Below are 16,230 nucleotides of genomic sequence, written 5' to 3'. Positions count from 1 at the left end.
ATCTGTCACACATACCAACAAAGTCTACGCACCTAGCACATCTTTTATCAGCAGGTTTAGATTGTACCTCTATGTCAGCCATGAAAGCTTGATCCGAGCTTCCAACTTTTCCTGCTTTCATCTTTGCCAATTCTTTATCAGCAAAGCGTTGCATTTCTTCGACTACGATCTTGAATTCAAACCAATCATTTTCATCTTTCCTTTCATCTTTCTTATCTTCTTTCTTTCTTCTTCCTTCTTCCTCATTCTCTCTTCTCTCGTTTTCCTCAGCTTCAATGATTTGCTCCATTTCCAGATTCTCACTTAGAGCTTCCGCCACCGCATTCAACTCTTCCACATTCAACTCTTCCAACAAATCTCCAAACCCCTCTTCGATAATCTCGGCAAATAAACGCTTGTGAAACAATAGCAGTAGCTGTTTCTTCCATTACAATCGCCCAATCGTGTAGCTCACTAACAGTTTGAAGGGGTTGAACAATCATAGCGTTGTTAGCATTAGGAGTAAGGTTATCAGATGAGGTTGTTGTTGAAGTGGTAGAAGTTGTATTGGATGGGGCTGGACTGTTGTTGTTGGATCTTGTTGAACTTCCTTGACCATTGCTGCTTTCTCTATTCTTTGGTTTTTGACATTCTCTTACATAATGACCATAGATGCCACCGCTATAACACTTAACTTTGGTCATGTCATGTCGCAACCCCCGACCCTAGCCTGGGAGCGGGTGCCGTGAGCCAGTCAGATAGTATCGGTGTTTATTAATTTGGCAGCGGGATACATTAGGACCGTACTTAGGAAACATTTTTATCAGAGTTAAACACCAAACTTTTTGTAACAAATCATTGGGATAAAAGCCAAGTTCATTTGACAATACATTTGTAGGGATAAACCCTAATCATTGAAAATAAAATAAACTCATTTTTGTTTAGGTAACTTTTATAGCCACTTTTCCAAGCCTTTAGTGCTCTCTATCTGCCTTCTATTGGCTTTCACATTCTGTTACCTAAAACGCGTTTTAAAAAGGTATTATCAGCAAGAAATACTGGCGAGTGTATCCCAGTTAATCAAAACAATTTTACAACTTTACAATATTGAGGGCATCCACAATTACATTTGTTTATATCTACTCAATTACTCATTCAGTACTATCAACACCTGACTTGTGGGTCATATTACTCATTGGCATGGGCGAAGGATAGTGGGGGCGGGAGGGGGCGGCCGACCCCTCGAACTTTTCGCTCAGTAGTGGAGAGTATGTAGTTTTCGTATAAATTTTTTTGGGTATATATGTTTTCGACTCCCCGTTTTATAGAAATTTTTGGATATATACATTTTCGACCCCTCGGTCGGAAATCTCAAGCTTTGCCACTGCTCATTGGCTAACTCTTTATCCAATGGTAATGTCTTTCACATTTTGTATAAAAAACCCTAACATACTGGCAGTAATTGTAGAATCATAAATACTCAATTACTGTTAAGTGTAATTTAAAGCATTTGTGGTTTTGGTAAGACATTTTGACTCACAAAACGGAGTCCTAGATCAATCGGGTGTAACACGAGACAAAACTCCAATGACTGAGTCAGTCAGAGCCTTGACATGCGTTACGGAGCCCTAGATCGATCGTGTAGGGTAACAAGCAGGGTTATAATACTTACAACGAGGCAGAGCTTCGCTTTATAGGGTATTATACCCGAGTATTATAATGGCCTAGAGAATTGAGAGAGATTTCAGAATTTGAACGGTTTGCAAATTAGGTCTGATTCCTTAATTTATAGGCTGGTCGAGGGGCGGCTCGCGGCCCGCGAAGCCCCTCTCTTATTCTTTCGCGGCCCGTGACAAGGGTAGACTAGGTTGTAGGCTTGGCCAGTCAGCGAATATAGCCTTGCCACGTGTTGACACGTGGTGGCTTGGGTGTCCGGCAAGCAACCAGGGCTCGCGCCCCGCGAAAGACCAAGGGGGTCCGGGTCGCGGCCCGCGACAACCCCATATATTTGTTTTTGTTTGATTTTTATAAATATTAAGGTAGTTAAGGCCGTTTCTCTCATCCGGGGTATATTTTAGGACGTTTAGGGTCACGTTTAAGGGTTCTAGGAGGGTTGTTATATCCTCCCCATGTTGTTTTAGATTTCGTCCTCGAGGTCTACTGGAACAAGTATGGGTATTTCTTCTGCATTTCTGACTCGAGCTCCCAAGTGTATTCTGGTCCTCTCTTGGAATCCCATTTCACTTTGACCAAAACTAGTCTCTTGTGCTTGAGGTTCTTGATTTCAATCTTCAATCTGAATGGGTTTCTCGATAAACTTAAGTTTCTCATTTACCTCTATGTCCTTAAGAGGTATCAATAATGATTCGTCTGCTAAGCATTTCTTGAGATTACGTACATGAAATACATCATGTATTCCTGCCATTTCCTCTGGCAGTTGTAGCTGATTAGCTACAGGTCCTATCCTTCTAATAATCTCAAATGGTCCAACATACCAGGGGCTTAGCTTTCCTCTTTTAACGAATCTGACTATTCCCTTCCATGGAGACACTTTTAATAATACCGTATCTCCCACTTGAAATTCAAAGTTTTTCACCTGTTATCTGCATAACTCTTTTGACGATCTCATGCTGCTTTTAGTCTTTCCTTAACTTGAATTATCTTATCCGTTGTTTCTTGCACTATCTCTGGTCCAAATAGTTGCTTTTCTCCAATTTATGCCCAACAGAGCGGAGTTCTTCACTTTCGTCCATAAAGTGCTTCAAATGGTGCAACATTAATACTCGAATGATAGCTGCTATTGTAGGAAAATTCTATTAGTGGTAAATGATCGTCCCAATTTCCTCCGAAATCAATTACATAGGCTCTCAGCATATCTTCCATTGTTTGTATTGTACTTTCTCTTTGTCCGTCCACTTGTGGATGATAAGTTGTGCTTAGATTTAACATGGTTCCCATCGCTTTTTGGAAACTTGTCCAAAAATGAGAAGCAAAACGGCTATCTCTATCAGATACGATAGATAAAGGAATTCCATGTAATGAAACTATTTCATTTATATATAGCTTGGCTAACTGTTCCATACTGAAAGTTTCCTTCGTTGGTGAGAAATGAGCAGATGTGGTCAAAAATCACCCAGATTGTATCATTTCCTTTTCTTGTCTTGGGTAATTTGGTAACAAAGTCCATTGTTACCAATTCCCATTTCCATATTGGCATCACTAATTGTTGCAATAATCCTGAGGGTTTCTAATGCTCAACTTTAACTTGTGAATAGGTTAGACATTTAGCAACGTAGTTTGCTATATCCTTTTTCATTCCTATCCACCATAAATTCTTTCTTAGATCTTGATACATCTTTGTTGGTGCATCCGTATGTCGCCTACGTCTTGTATCGAGTCTTGCGTAGAATAGGCTAGATCAGGGCACAGAATCCAAGAATCTGTCTTGCGTAGAATAGGCTAGATCAGGGCACGGAATCCAAGAATCTGTATTTGGAGGTGATTCCGCTCCAAATGACATATTGTCATTTGGAGCAAAACCCCTTTAATTCCTGATTCCGCCCGTAATGTATTTAGTCTGATTTCGCCCGAAATTATAGTACCTGATTTCGCTCCTGGTGACATTGCATGTTGGAGCGAAATCAGAACATCTATATATAGGGTTCCTAGGAGCGAAATCAATATAGTTAGTCTTGTCATAGTCATTATGGTTTCCACGAAGTGCTGCCGAAGTGTTGTCAGAGCTTGTAATCGGTTGATTGAGCAATATTACAACAGTTAAAAGTGAATACGACTGAGATTGCACCAAAAAATTAGTTTCCGCCTCTTGTTTTGGACAAAACTCTTCTGATATACTCGTCAGTGCCCGAAAACGGTCCTACAAGTGGTATCAGAGCACAGGAGGAAGAGTTCTTGCCATTTCAGCTGCGTTTTCTGTTTTTCTACTCCTTCTTCTTCAAATTTAAAAATTTTTCACGGTAAAACAGGCTCAAATTTTCACAAGTCACGCGTAAACATGATCTGATAAACCCTTGTAATTTTCAGAATTAAAATCAAAGTAAAATTTGAAATTTTTGTGATTTCGCTTGAAACGATTTTCGGAAAAATGACGTCATACATGATTTCGCCCGAAATCAGCTTCTGATTCCGCTCTAAACTTGATTTCGCTCAAAAGTTTCCAGCTGATTTCGCTCGAAATAGAGGTTCTGCTCGAAATTTCAGTCTAATTCCGTTCCAGCTGACCATCATTTGATTCCGCTCCGAGCAAAAGTTTGATTCCGCTCCAATTGATCTTCGGTTTAATTCCGCTCCAAACTACTTGGTGATTCCGCTCCAAATCTGATTTTGCTCGAACTTGAAATTTTGTGAACTTGTGAACTTTGAAACATGGACAACGAATTTTATAATGCCTTTGCTAGTCCTATGAACATTACTCAGAGTACTTTGCTTGAAAATGAAACAAGGACATCTCAGAAACCGCCTAAGCTCATGGATATTGATGATTACAATGCATGGTCCGAACGGTTTGGAAATTGGGTTGAGGCATATCACTTGGATGCATGGGAACATACTGAAGAACCATATGTTAGACCCACAAGGAATGGTATTCAACAAACGATTAGAGAAATGAGTGCTGAAGAGAAAAAGAAATATAGAGATGAAAAATTGATGGTGAGTCTGCTTCAGCAAGCAATCAAAGAGGACATTTTTATCTTGCTTCAACATGATGGAACTACTTATTCGATCTTGACTGAATTGGAAGCAAAATTTGTAGGAAGCGATGATATGCTTAAAAACAAAATGTCTCTCATGAAGAAAGAATTTGATCTTTTTCGGGGTTTGAAATCTGAAAATACCAAGCAAATTATCGAAAGATATTGTAACTTGGTGAGAAATATGTCAAAACTTGGTATTAAAAAGGATACTGATGAATTGATTGAAAAACTTGCAGATGCGTTACCACATGAAATCTGGGGAACTTTTCTGATGATGTTAAGAAACAACAGAAAAGTGTACAAGAAGCTGACACTGGGAGAATTCATCAAACATCTGGAAGCTCAAGAGATGGAGCAGCGAAAGATTACCAGGATGAAGAACTATGATGGAGAACAGGATATTAGTTTGTACTTTAAAAATGGTGTTACTAATAAGACAAATTTTTCTCCAAAAGTTGAAACAGCTTATAATGCAAAAGGTTCTTTTGAAAAACCATCTCAGGGATCAAGCAGCACAACAGGATTCTCTTCATTTCCAACATTTGATCCACAGTTTACTAAAACAAAGAGTGGCCAAATTCTTCAATGCAACATTGCTTTAAAGCATGAAAATGATTAGAATTATACTGAGGAAGTTGCAAAATGCCATATGTCTTTGTTGGTTACAGTGCTTGAATCCTATGGTGGATTAGTTGCAGGGAGGATCGGTAATCCAATGCTCACAAAAGAAGATTACGATCAAATTGATGCTGAGGAAATGGAAATGATGGATATTAAATGGTGCATGGCTAGTGTGTTGAGACAGGCTGAAAAATTCAAACAAATTACAGGCAGAGATGATTTTCGTGAGGCTCATGTGTCAACTTTAGGTGTTGATAAGTATAAAGTTACTTGTTTTCGTTGCAGAGAAAAGGGGCATTTCAAGAGGGAGTGCACAAATCGTGAAGCTAGTGGAGCTCAAAATCCTTTCGGAAACAACGACTATCACAAAAAGGCGATTTATCATCAAGTCACACAACAGCCATGTCAACAACAACAGGCACATCATCAAGCACAAATTGCACATGGTAGAATGGAGATTAAAGATTCAAAGAGAGCTTGTTTGGGAAAGGATGGTGGTTTCAGTTGGGATAATTACATTCCAACAAATAGCAAAGTGTGTTTGGCAGATCAAGATGATGAAAAGTTGGCTGAAGGTTTCAATTAGGACAATTTTTGCCCAGACCAAAAATTAATGGCCAAAGAAATGTCCAAAGATACGTCGAATGTTAAAGCTTCTATTGCTAATGCTTACGATCTGAAATGGGCAGATAAAGTCAGAAAGGTCAGGGAAGCTGAAGAAGAAAAATGGAGAAAAATTGAAGAAGAAGAAGAAGAAAGGCTAAAAGCTGAAGCGGAAGCCGAGAGAAAGAGAAGAAATGAGTTTTTCCAATCAAACAGAACAGTCAAAGACGTTCCAGAATTTGAAATCAAAGTTGATACTGAAGCAGTCAAAGTTTCTGAAAAGTGCTTGAATTGTGATTTTTTTATCAAGCAAAACAATGAATTGTTGCACAATATTAACAGATTAAAAGAATCATATGATAAAATGAACAGAGAGATCAGCAAATACACTGAGTCAAACTGCGAACAAGCTGTAGCAATGAATACACTCAAAGGAGCTTACATAAGACATATTGATGATGTCAACTTTTACACAAAGAAATGTGTTGATCTGGAGTTGAAGCTGGCGACACAAAGAATAGAAACTGAGAGAGTTAAAAATTTATTGGATAGTTACTCATGTTCTACTTTTGTTATGGACAGGATTTATCCAATTGTGGAGAGTTGAAGACATTTAAAAAAGTAAAGACTTCAGAAGAAAAAAAAATCCGTGACTAAAGACGAAGATGAAGTAAAAATTTCTGGTAAGAAACCAAGTGTGGTCTACAATAGATGTCCGCCCCCGGTCGAAAATGGATATTCGCCTCGAAATCCAAATTCCGAAAGAGTCAAAAAGGCAATTAACTTACAATGGGAGTCTGGGCCATCAGATAACTTGCCAGAAAATATTGATGTCACATACACATCGTCTGACACTGATCATGAATCAAAGTTAATAAAAAGTGTGGTCGATCAGGTGTTAGATAAAGATGACAGTGAAGAGTCAAAAACGGAGTCCAAACCCGAGTCAAAGTCTGAGTCCGATGCGTCAAAGCCAACAATCAAAAAGGACAAACGGGTTTATGATAAAGAATTTTTGCTATCAAAATCTAATTTGAATGACGAACCGGTCAAAGTAGCATATACTCTGAAAGATTCTGACAAATTATATTCTGATGAGAGTTTTCCAATAAGAAGTGTTAGAATTGAAATGATTAACAAGGTTTTCAAAATTACAGAAATTAATATTTCTGAAATAAAAGATTTAAATCTTTCCAGAAAACCTAAACAATACACTTCAAGAGAACAACAAAGAATTAACAAGAAAATGGGTTACAATTGTGGCTATAATTTCCAAAAGAAATCAAACCATAATCGTAATTTCAAAAAGAAAGGTCTTGGATTTCATCAAACGAAAAATTATAAAAATATAAAAGTTTATAAACCAAAAACTGTGTTTGTTTCAGGGAAAACAACAGAGGCTGAGAAAGAGCAAGATTTCAGGAAGCAGACAAATCAAGAGTTCCTTGCTAAGAAGCAAGAAGAAGTGAAGAAGAATGTTGTTCAGAAAAAGACAGAAACTAGAACCTGTTTTCAGTACAAAACTACTGGTCACATTGCTAGAAACTGTCCTAAAACATTCAAACCAAAACAGGAAGTCTCTGGTAAACTGAAAGAGAAAATTGTTGAGAAAACTGAACTTTCAACCAGAAAATTTATAGGCTCTGAAAATTCAACCTTTGAGGTGGGAGAATGTTCAAAGAATGTTTTAAAAAGAAAAGAAAACTTGAAAAATCGAAAATGGGTTGTTAAAGGTTCAGGTAACAGTTCTAGTGATGAATCTGATTCCACAAAATCAGAGGAGCCACGTGTTGAAAGAAAGGTTGAAAAATCAGTTCCAACTGTGAATGATGAAAATTTTCCACCTTTGCGGGCTGAAAATTTCATGAAGAAAGTTGGAAAAGTTGAAATTTCAAATCAATTTTATTCTGATAAGAAGAAATTTGATGTTGAAAAAGCTTTCAACGGAAATGTGAAACACATTTTTGGCAAAATGGTCAATGGTCAGGGCAAAAGTGTCAAAGAATTTTATGCGACTAAAAGAAGTGTTCACAAGTCCGTTGAAAGTAAAAATGAATAAGAAGATGTTGTTACACCCAAGGAAGGTCAGGCTTGGGTGGATATATTTTTCAAAGAATAGAAACCTGACTTGCTGTAGCTCCCAAGTTGGTAATAGTAGAGCATGAATCGGCATCATTCTTGAAAATGTTTTTGTTTGAGAAGTGTGAATTGCCGGAACTCCCAGGTTGGTAAGTGTGGAGTAGGAATCGGCATCTTGAGAATTCTACCAACAGATGATAATTGGTTGAAAAGGTTTGCTGCAGGTGTTTGGTTTTTGATCCTACAAGTGGTTAATCAAGGTCATTAAGTTGAACTTGATTTGACTATTATTTAAAAGATTGGTAAGCAATGTGATGAAATGACCCCATAACCTACAAGTGGTTGATAAACAAACTTATTTTCCGGAAACACCATTCTGATTAAAACAAACTTAAGTGTTTTGAAATCTTAATGGGAAAATAGTTTGTTGTGAGGGGGAGTTCTGATTGTTTATGCCAAGTAGGATGGAGAACTGAGGCGATTCATATCAGTTGTCATGTTCTGTATAGTTTGTTTTCAATTTCTTTAAATGTTTTTGAATTTTAGGGGAAGTAAGAAAATTTTCAGAAAATCCAAAAACGTTAGAAAATTTAAAAAAAAAACAAAAGCATGATAAAATGAAAAATGAGTTTTTGTTGCATAAAAGAGGAAATGATAGTACATCAGTGGACTATCACAACACGCTAAAGAAATGTAAAGTCAAAATGTAATAAACAATCTCACTGCGGATGTGTCAGTAGGTTTTTATACATTTAGTAGATTGTAACGAGATATAAACTTAAATTTCAAAACTTGCTTATTTTGTGGGGAACAACTTCTTGGATATATAGGTAACCCCTGAAATCTTGTTTGAAGGGTCCCTCTTTCTGAGATACTAGGTCTTTATACTCAGTCATATCTGGGGTATTATACCGGGACTTCTGCTGAATGGAAATTCTGACCTAGTCCCCGTATAATGCTTTCTGCAAAATGCTTGTAATACAGCAAAAGCCCTCAGCAAAAACGGTTAAACAATAAAATTGATAATCGTTGCTGTTGAAGAAAAGATCCTCTAAAGGGGACACACCGAAAGTCGAAGCCGTCATCTCTCTGCGTATACGGAAGTATCGACCTGAGCTCTCACGGCCCTCGCAATTTAATCCCTTTACAGATATCATATGTGGTATACTCACCTGTAAGACTGAATATTGGGATCTGGATACGGGAGTATATTCAAGTGGTGGGACACTCGAATAAATTTAAGTCATTAAGACACTAATAGCATATCTCGAAACGATTGAAATTTGTGTGAAAATTTAAGTGGACCAACATACTGACAATCTAGGTGAATTTCTTAGAACTTAAAATGAAATCAAGCTTAACGGTGTTAGTGATATGTCTTAAAAACTGATATGATCCTCTTGCACGAACTCACAAAAATATTATCTGTAAATATTTCATTTTTGCATTTTCTTTTATTAAAAAATCCAAAAAGAGTTTAGTGTGTCTTAGCGTAAATTTTGAAAAATCCAAAAAGATTTTCGACAACTGCTATTGAAAAGTTGATTTTCAAAATCTCAAGTGCTAAACATGACGAACAGGTTTGGGAGAGAGTGAATGAAGATGTTATGATTACAAGTGATTTTCAAAGAACAAATCATTTTGAATATTTTCTGTACTAAATTTCTAAATTTTAAAGATTTAATCTTTGAGAAACTTATGTGTTGGGTAGAGATTATGCAGATAACCTGAGTTGGAAAAGACCCAAGTCATGATCTTGGAATGAATTCTGAATTTGTGTCTTCCAGACTACGATCCCAGTAGATTGAGAGGGGGAGTCTGAAGAATAAAGTGCCAGGTTTTGATTCAGAGATTGCTGATTAATTTTAAAGATTCAACATCCGAGGGAGAGGAGTTTGTTGGTGATAAAGACTGATAAAGACTAAAGGTTGACAACTGAAGACTCGACACTGAAGACTTCGTCAACATCCAAGGGGGAGTTTGTTGGTGCATCCGTCTGTCGCCTACGTCTTGTATCGAGTCTTGCGTAGAATAGGCTAGATCAGGGCACGAAATCCAAGAATCTGTATTTGGAGGTGATTCCGCTCCAAATAACATTTTGTCATTTGGAGCGAAACCCCTTTAATTCCTGATTCTGCCCGTAATGTATTTAGTCTGATTTCTCCCGAAATTATAATACCTGATTTCGCTCCTGGTGACATTGCATGTTGGAGTGAAATCAGAACATCTATATATAGGGTTCCTAGGAGCGAAATCAATATAGTTAGTCTTGTCATAGTCATTCCGGTTGCCACGAAGGGCTGCCGAAGTGTTGTCATAGCTTGTAATCGGTTGATTGAGCAATATAACAACAGTTAAAAGTGAATACTGTGACACCCCAGGAAAATCAGGAAAACAACGCAACTTAGCTAGCTTCCTCAGTAACCACGCACTAAATTTCGGGACGAAATTCTCTTAACAGGGGAAGAATGTGACAACCCTCAAAATCCTATGTATTCCGTACAATTTATTATTGATAATTAAAGTGTTTGACGACTGTGTGGAATTACTTAACTCCTCTCTGATTACTGTGATATACTTGCACGTGTTTGTTAACGTACTTGGCTTGTGCAGAAAACTTGACTAAATGGTCCTGAATATTTTCCTATGTGTTAGGAATTAATTGTGTTACAAAAATATATATAATAGACACTTTACGGAATAATTAAACACTTTAACGAAACGGTATTTAACCGAATAACCAGACATTACCCGGGACACAAAATTTGTGTCCAGTACATTGTTTAATTATTTCTTGGCTAGTTATGATGCCCGTACACCATAACACCCACTAAATATCTAGTAACTAATTCAAATAAACATACACTTGGTTTCTAACTAATAAGTAACCATCTAGTTACAATTTTTCAATTTACCCACCCCCCTAGTCTAATCGGCCATACCCTCACACCATACTCCCCAAGATTTGTTTCATTATTTTAATAGATTTTGCTTGATCTAGTGAACAAGATATTGGACAAGATCTTTATAAGGATGGCCTAAGATCACTACATCATTTCATTCTTACACCACTCAACTTCACACCATCTCTCTCATCTCTCCCTCTCCCCTCTCGGCTCACTAGAACTGCCACCACCACCACTCTATCACCATCATCTTCATCCATTTCCAAACTCCATTCATGTGTTAGAAGGTGCACAACGAAGCTTGGTGCTCTCGGAAGTTGAAGGACCTTCTCTATTCGCAATTAACCATCACTTTTCTGCACTCGAACTTCCCTAGCCTTGAGTTAGTGGTAAGAACTTGGATCCACTCATTCTTTATGTTATTTAAGTGGTTAATAAATGTTAGAATGATAAAAAGTTAAGAAACTTTAAAGCTCATGAACAAGTCTTGAACATAATGTGTTAAAGTGTGGATAAAGAGAAGTTATGTGTATAAATCATGTAGATCTTGTGTTATTATGATTCTTGGTTGATGATTTGATGTCTTGCTGATTATTATTGATGTGTGATGTTGTTGTGGTCACTAAACATAATTAACGGGATCAACCGAACACAAACTAGTAAGCTAGAGACCAAAAACAGCAATATGTCCATACTTTACAGCCAACTTCAGTTGGCTGTAAACAGGTCATAAAGTCAACGAAAAACCGATATTTTGAATCTAAAATATTTCATTATGAAATACGGTTCTAATGGCACCGGAATCGTAATTTTTGGACTTCGTTTACTATTTTTAAAGTGTTAATTTGTAATAGCAACTTAAGCTGAATTTTGACAGCAATAAATGGGTGTTATACTTTCGGTCATAACCTGAGTTTTATGATGAATCGGACCATGAAATTTATACAGTAGATGACAACCGATGCATATGTAATTACCCCGCTAGAATTTCGTAAATCGGACGCTCGATGGATTTTTAATAAATTGTTCCGTGGACTGTGGTCAGAAATTCATAAATCTGAGTTCAGTCCGGAATATGATTTTTTATAAAATATTGGTAGTGAACCGGACCCCGATATTTTTACACAATAAAATATGGAACGTTTAAGACATCTTGTAAAAATTTGGAAATTTTTGGAATAATTTAACTATTTTATTAAAATGTCCGAAAACAGCCGGTTTTGAATGTAAATGCTGAATTGAGATAAGTTGTGACTTGTGTGTCTAAATGTCGAGTATGCTATCCGTGAATGATCTAACATGTTATATATGTTATGTGCATTATCATATCTTTGATTTTGAGTGGGGAATGGATGCGAAACTTAGATGGGCATAAACCGTTAAAATGATGCATGTTGTGTGATAGATACGTGTAGGAACTTTGTGTTCTATTTGAAAGCCACTAAATGACTAACTGGTAAATTATATTAGGACGTGATTGACCGACCTTGACTGTTAGCTATATTTGAGAATCTAACCGAGCAAACCGAGGTGAGTTCACACACTTTCTAAGGCATGGGATTCCCGGTGGTTTGGGAATGGGTTAAAGAATTAAAACGGAATCTACATATCTTACTTAGGTAGGATATGTACGGCCATCCTCCTAGGGTAGGATGCCAGTATTAATCCTGCGTATTCTCTTTGGGAGAACTACGTACGTTCGTCCTCCTTGTGTAGGACAACAACCTTAAACTTACTAGACAAAACTCTATCATAAGTCCCTCATTTTATATCGACTTAATCGCCGAGGCCAATGGCGAGCGGGTCATTAGTTAATAGCGCTATTAGGTTTAACAAACCTCACACCGTGCCAGTTGGACGGGCGTGTTCTAATGGACTATGGCAAACCATCAATGATGATAGACACTGATGTAGGGCACAACTTACTTGCGTAGTAGTCGATATCATACGGTCTAGTGGTTCACATGGGGAAGCCCCCACTAATCATGAACAGGGTATGGGTAATAAAGAATGAACTGGTTAAACTTTCTTTCAACTACGGGGTAACCCCCACGGAAATTACGCCAACGAAAGACAAACCACGTTTTCGGAAAACAACTTAAAAAAAACTAAACAACCAAACGTGAACTCACTCAACTTTGTTGTTGACTTGTTGTTACATGCCTTACAGGTCGTTAAATGCTTGGAGCTTGCATATGGAGGTGGTCGTTGTGGGATGCGAACTGATATGTCCCGTATTTAATAAATAAACTTTATGAACTTATTAAACCTACGTTTTGGACTTTAAACTTATGAACTATGGACTATGTTTTGAACTTATGTTTTATGCTTCCGCTGCTTAACTAAAATCGGTTTACTTCCTTTTGGTCACCAATCTTATTGTGTTTGGTTGTATTTACTTAATTATGTAGTTCGATATGATTGGTGGCTCGATCCTGGTCATGTCACCCCTCCAAGCGGTGATACTCCGCATGGTGGATTTTGGGGGTGTGACAAATACGGCTGAGATTGCACCAAAACATTAGTTTCCGCCTCTTGTTTTGGACAAAACTCTTCTGATAGACTCGTGAGGGTCCGAAAACGGTCCTACAATCTTATCACTTCCGGGATGTATCGTATATTTAGACTTGTGAGCTTCTTCTAGAATTCTGTGGCGTAGGTTTCCTTGTTTAGGTATCCACATCCTTTTCTTATGGGACTTCTAAATTCCATCTGATCCTTGTTCTAATTCTTTAATCATTCCTTTTAGACCTTCAGCATCGTCCTTGAATGTTGTTTCCTGTACCTCTCTAATTCACTCATTTAAGTCTATCTACAGATTTAATTTAAGAGAGCGTACTCGTTTCGGCTTCTCATTATACTTTCGACTTAAAGCATCAGCTACTACATTTGTTTTTCCTGATACTACATATCACAATCATAATCACTAAGAACTTCTATCCAGCGTCTCTGTCTCATATTTAATTCTTTTTGCCCAAAAATATACTTTAAACTCTTATGATCGGTGTAAACAACAAATTTATTTCCATATAAATAGTGTCTCCAAATCTTAAGGGAAAAAACTATGGCTCCTAACTCTAGATCATGGGTTGTGTAATTATCTTCATGTTTCTTAAGTTGTCTAGAGGCATAAGCTATAACCTTTTGACGTTGCATCAACACACATCCATATCCTAACTTAGACGCATCAAAATAGACTATAAAGTCTTCAGTTCCTTCTGGTAATGTGAGTATGGGTGCATTGGTTAACCTTTGCTTAAGAATTCTAAAGGCTTCTTCCTGTTTTGGTCCCCATTCAAACTTAAATGATTTGCAGGTCAGTTTGGTTAATGGTGTGGCTATCCTAGAGATATCTCGGATAAACCGTCTATAGTATCCTGTCAGTCCAAGAAAACTTCTTACTTCTATTGGCGACTCAGGGACTTTCCATTTAGTAATCACCTCGAGTTTTGTGGGATCCAAATGAATTCCTTCATGATTAACCAAATGTCCAAGGAATTGCACTTCTTGTAACCAAAATTCACTTTTTGAGAATTTAGCATAAAGCTTTTCTGTGACACTTGTGCTCCGTAAACACACACAATGTAGGACACTATCTTTTATCAAAGAAACAATGTGTTTTGGTCTAAAAAATTTGTTTATTTTGGTTTTACAATTTCACATTTTGATTCTAATTCATTTTTAAACCTTAAATCGCTTTTTGGAAAGTTATACGCGAACTGATGTGTAAACGTAATCAGTTTAATGCGGCAAACACTCTGGAAAGTGAAATAGGCTTAACATACCTTAAATAACTTTTATATAACTTAGAAATAAGTTTTGAAAGCTTTGGTGTGTTAAAAACAGGTTTACGCACACTCAGGGACTATTTGCGTCAAACTGCGAAAGTCTGCTGATTGACATAGTAATGCACATTCCGGAACTTGATCATAAGTTAAAAATGCCCTAAATATCCTTCACATGGCTTAGAAATCGGCTTTGAGTTGTTTGGTGCGCAAAAATAAACTTTCTTGATCAATAGGAACTAAAAGCGACAAAAAGTGCATAAGTTTGCATTTTCGCGCATATTTTACGTTCTGAATATATCCGGACATCCAAAAATTTATCTAATCATTAAAATATTCTATTTTAGTGATTTGCATGATAAAATCTCATTCGTCGCGTAATTTGGATCGTTTTTCGCAAACGTTCGTGTTTCGTCCTAATTAACCGAACAACGCAATTGTACAAACAAATGAACCGACATCTGAGATGTTTTTTGAGCATATTTTAAGTTCCCTATACTTTAACTTCATTTTAGAGCCTTAAAATGGGGTTAACAGGGCTTAAACGTGTCAAATCGCATCAAAAATCATGTTCGGAGACTCAGGGGCCTGTTCTGCCAATTTAGCAAACTTACTGCCAGCAAATAGGCACCATACGGACCGTATGGGGACCTTTACGGTTCGTAAGGCCTCCCCAGCTCAGCAGAAACCATTTTTAATAAAACCCAGCTCCTCCTTCGTTTTGCACATGGTTTCTTCCAATCTATGGACTGGTTTTGAATGCCCCTAGTATCACAAAACCTTGTGCCCACATGTACGCTCAAGATTTAAGCCCGGATTTCAAGAAACGATCCTAACAGTTCTTGTTTTCCTATAAATACCCCATCCATTTTCATTTCATTTCACACTCTTGATCTGATTGATATCTAAGTTAAGGTGCGTTCACTTCATACCTGAGAATAATCGGATCAAGACTCCATTGCTTGGACCCGTTGTAAGTCCTCTTTCGTTCTTTTATGCATTTTTCAGCTTTGACCAGTCAATGGTCAACACGAAGTTCGTTTGAACTTCACAACGTGAGCGTAATCACGATGGTTTTAGTCCCTAGTGACTATACCTACTGATTACCACGTTGATTAGGTGTAGTGACGAGTCGTAGTTTCGGCCAAAATGCGTGTTCATGCGTACTTTGTAACCAAACTACTCTTGGATATCAAAATCGTTTGTTTTGATATCAAAACCTATTTTCTAACTTAGTTAAGCATGTTTCAACATGTTTAGCTCGTCACTTTAGGTTTAGTGCTTGTGTAGAGTCGTAAGGTAAGCGATATAATCAATCGCTTAGACTTACGAACCCGACCCATTTGGTCGATCATTAGGATCCGACGAAATGTATAATGTGACCATAGTTGTATAGGGAATAACCTTCTAAGGTTATACCTTATGGTCACTTCGTTTAGTTAGTTGTATGATAGGTAGTTTATATGCCTTAGGAAAATGACCAAAATGCCCTTTTTCGCATAATTTCATTTTAAACATATGTAACACATATTTTGTCATCTA

The sequence above is a fragment of the Helianthus annuus genome, chromosome 5 (genome assembly GCF_002127325.2).
Source record: "Helianthus annuus cultivar XRQ/B chromosome 5, HanXRQr2.0-SUNRISE, whole genome shotgun sequence".
NCBI lineage: Eukaryota > Viridiplantae > Streptophyta > Magnoliopsida > Asterales > Asteraceae > Helianthus > Helianthus annuus.
This window is presented reverse-complemented; position numbering follows the sequence as displayed.